The sequence below is a fragment of the Echinops telfairi genome, unplaced genomic scaffold (assembly GCF_000313985.2).
Source record: "Echinops telfairi isolate 266 unplaced genomic scaffold, ASM31398v2 ScPeMD7_11;HRSCAF=52, whole genome shotgun sequence".
NCBI classification, from domain to species: Eukaryota; Metazoa; Chordata; class Mammalia; order Afrosoricida; family Tenrecidae; genus Echinops; species Echinops telfairi.
Genome location: NW_022103908.1, coordinates 99162 through 103260, shown reverse-complemented (window position 1 = coordinate 103260; position 4099 = coordinate 99162). Strand labels below are relative to the sequence as shown.

The window sequence follows — 4099 nt, the reverse complement described above, 5'->3', positions numbered from 1 at the left end:
GACTGCCTGCATAGTGGGTTACGCGGTGGGCTGCTAACTGTAAGGTCAGCAGTTCTAACCCACCAGTCGATCTGGGGAAGAAAGATGAGGCATTCTACTCCCATGAAGATTGGCAGCCCCAGAAACCATATATGGGGTCGTTATGAGTTAGAAACCACTCAGTGGCAGTGGGTTTGGTTATCTGGCTGAAAAATAATTTCTGGAAGCGACTTTAGTTCCAAGTTGCAAGAACATTTTAGGGTTCTAGTCTCTACCATCCCCTAGGCCCGCAGGACAGTAAGTCTGGTCTTTTAAAATTATTATTAGTATTAGTATTATTTTGCATTCCCCCTCCCCACTCTAACCTGGCCCTTCTGTTGTCTAACTGGCTGGCGTGGTAGGTGATTAGGACTGAGCGCAACCCAGTTCTGGTCTCAGGCGTGATGAGATTGTGGTTGGCTCAGGCCCTTAGTCCTGCGGACTAACGTATTCCTTGAGTCCTGGGTTTTCTTCACCTAACTTTGCTCCCAGCGGAAAGAGATCAATAATTATATTGTAGATAGTCAGTCTCCCTGCCATTGAGTCAATGCTGACTCATAGTGAGTCCCTGAGACTGTAAATGTTTACAGGAGTAGAACACCCAGTCTTTCTCCCAGGGAGCTGCTGGTGATTTTGAACTGCCGACCATGCAGCCCCACAAGTAACCAATATACCACCAGGCTCCTTGGATCTTAGATAGTCACTGGAAATAGTTTTAAGACCCCAGACGTTCCTCTCTACAGTAAGATAGAGGCCATTATCTCTGGGAACAGTTAGCCAACTGACTTAGCTGGATGCCCCTGAGACTTTAGTTTTTAGCCTTCAATCCCAGTGTTCAGACCCAAGAGGTGTTGGGTTATAGCTAAGAAGCTTCCATAACTGTCTCAGCTATGGTCTCTGTTATATACATGGATATATGCGGGGGCTTCTAAAAGTTCATGAAAAAGTGGAATAAAGAGAATGAACTTTCTCCCTGAACTTCTTGAAGCCCCCTTGTACATGTAGCACATATAAGTATGTATGCAGAACTTCCCACAGCCATACCTCCGTGTGCACGCAGGTGTGGCCCTCCCTGTATGGCCTCTTACACTGGTTTAGCACACATGTCTACTTATGTATCCCCTCGTAACTTATCGTTGCTGCCTTTATTATGTACCTCTCAGTGTACTCAGCTGCCTCTAAGGAGCATTCTGGCTGGGCACCTTCCAAGATAGATGTTTGTTCTTTGGGCAGCCCTTGGGACTGGGCTTCAGTGGTCTTCTCCAGCTCCGTCAGTTCTTCTGTCGTCTTTCGTATTCAGTGTCCAACTTTTCCTCGCGGCGTGCCCTTATAGCCATTCGTTCAGCAACTGTGTCATGAGGGTCTGCAGCCCACGAGGCAGAGTTGGACACTGGGAAATGTAGAAATGCATACTCCCCAAACCCAAACCCATTGCCCTGGATTGGGGTACATCCCGACTCGTGGCAGCCCTACAGGACAGAGTAGACCTGCTCTTGTAGAGTTTCCAAGGCAGCTATCTTTTCGGAAGCAGACTGCCACACCTTTCTTCCCCAGAATGGCCGATGGGTTCAAAAGGTCGGTCTGTGAGCCTTGGCGCACTTAAACATTGGGCCATAGTCAGTGCCCAGGAGGGGAGCTTAGAGCAAAGAGTGGGGTGGGCAGGTGAACTGCCATAAAGCACTATGTAGTTCGCAGAACAGTCCCCAAACCAAACCAAACTCACTGCCTCTGAGCGGGTTCTGTCTCTTGGCAACCCCATAGGACAGGGTAGAACTGTGGATTTCCAAGACCGTTACCTTTTCTAGAAATAGAAAGCCCCATCTTTCCCCTGCACAGTGGCTGGTGGTTTCGAACTGCTGACCTTGCGGTGAGCAACCCATAAACACTACGTACCCACAGCTCCCACAGAACGCTTGGTGCAGGTTATTTTGGTTTTCCCTTTAAGACAAGCTTGAGACGTTTGTAAAGCAGCTGTATCCCCCCATTCTACGGCCTAGGCAAAGGAGCCCTGCGGCACAGTGGGCTGTGCACCCAGCTGCTAACCACAAGGTCAGCTGTTCAAACCCACCAAACAGTCTCTCTGTGGGAGCAAGATGGGGCTGTCTCCTGGAGAGATGTACAGCCTTGGAAACCCACAGGGGCAGATCTACCCTTCCTATAGGGTCTGTGAGTCAGAATTGACTCAGTGGTAGTGAGTTTGGAGTTTGACGGGCTGGGATACTGACACAGAGGTGTCTGTTGGCCTGTCTTTGGTCACACAGTTAGTAAGAGCTGTCCCGGGAAAGTCTGGGCCCTTACTCCCTCGGTCACACTTCGCTGCATCTTTTTTCTAAATCAATCTGGGCTAAATGGGCTAGGGCACTAGTGTTACCACACAATTTAGGACCCCTTAGTGACCCAAAACAGAAGGAACCATTGCTTGGCCCCCTACCAGCTTCATGATCGTTGGCATATGAAAGCGTTCTCTCTGCCAGTGAGTTGACAGCGGCCCACTAGGCCAGGGTACAACTGCCTGCCCCTGTGGGTTTCTGAGGTTGTGAACTCTTTAGGGGAGTAGAAAGCCTTGTCGTTCTCCGTGGAGCGGCTGGTGTTACAGATGCACCAATGCTCCGTGTTTTGTTTTGTATGTGGCTCCCCGTCACCCACCCCTAGATCTACTCTAAGACGAGTAACTTAAACACGCTCTAAACCAGGTAGCTCCTATACCTCAGCTTAAATGGAGCCTGAACTTGATTCTGTGGCCCAGAGGTCAGAGGGCCAACCCGGATAAACCTGGGGAGAGAGGGTGGTTGGGTTGGGTTGTAAGGGAAGGTTCGGACAAGCCCTTGGCGGCCCCTTCATGTGTTCTCAGAAGTTGTGCAGCTTCTATCAGCTCAGCTTCTACTGTCCTAAGGTTGGGCAGGATGGGGCCAGCTGCACACTGCCGAGTGTTCTCAGTGCTGGAGCTGCCTCTGATCCCTAATCAGGGACTGCCCTCCACCCCCCACCCCCACCCCCACACACACCTTTTTACTGTGAATTGTGAAGGTTTACAGAGCAGATCATGATCCTAGTTTTACATTCAGTTATTCTGATTCCACTCATCCATGGTAATCCTTCAGTGTATCATCCCTTATCCCACTTCCTCCCGATGTTTCCTGTTTCCATCCCACCTCTTTTCCCAGCCCTCTGAACTTTGTCCCTCAGGACAGACTGCCCTTTGTGCCATAACGCTCGATTCCTCTCACATGAGGGTGAGTTCAGTCATAGAGCTGAAGGGTAAGGACCAGAGTCTCGGAGTCTCTCCAGTCCTATCTGACCAGTAAGTGTGGTATTTTTTTTTTTTTTTGTGGTTGCCAGTTTTGTTCCACAATCTTCTCCCACCCTCTGTAGGGCCTTTGTTTGGAGACTGGTGTGTGTGTGGTCTACTAGCTCATTGGCCTAATTGTTTCCATGCGGCTTCTTATCTTCATCCCTCTTCTTTCTTCTGGACTAGGAGAGACCAGTATTGCCCCTCAGGTGGCCGACTGCCCTGTCCCTGCTCGCCAAGTCAACATGTTGAGCATGGTCTTCGTGAATTTATGTTATGTCCATTGGCCTTGGTGTCCCCTGGAGTTGATGATCCTGATCCAGTAGGCCAGCGACTCATTCCCACAAGGTGTTTGGTTATGTCTGAGAAGTTCTCAGAACTCTGTCCCCTGTGCACTCCACCACATTCATGCATATATTTGCAGTAAAAGCAAATATTCACTACTGATATCTTCTGGCACGATCAGAGACTTTTCTCTTTGTTTAAAACAAAAAAATAGCCCAAGGCCAGAGATCCAGTTAAGAGTGGGCAGTTTATTTTTAAAGTTGTATTTGAAATAGTCTCTCGGTTGACAGGCAAGTTTTGCTTTGAGGCCAAGGGGGCTGTGCTTGTTGCTGCTGAACCCCAGTGGCCAGGCAAGCTCTTTGCAAACCCCTCTCTGCTTCTCAGCCTGTTAGAAAGCTTTTGACTACAAGTAACAAAAATCCCAACCCAAACTGGCTGAAAAGAATGAGGCTTTATTGAAACACTGAACTCAAAGGACCAGGAGCGGGAAGGGTTTCAGGCATTTTT

At 49.1% G+C, this 4099-nt stretch overlaps 1 protein-coding gene across 1 annotated transcript in view; it reads left to right on the top strand.

Annotated features, from left to right (window-relative positions):
* Positions 1–3279: 3279 nt before the first annotated feature.
* ATP7B (ATPase copper transporting beta) overlaps positions 3280–4099 on the top strand; it is a 64666-nt gene continuing 63846 nt past the window's right edge. The window contains exon 1 of the mRNA XM_045287075.1: positions 3280–3319. The gene's annotated coding sequence lies outside the window, so the exon portion shown is untranslated. The remainder of the gene's footprint in view (positions 3320–4099) is intronic.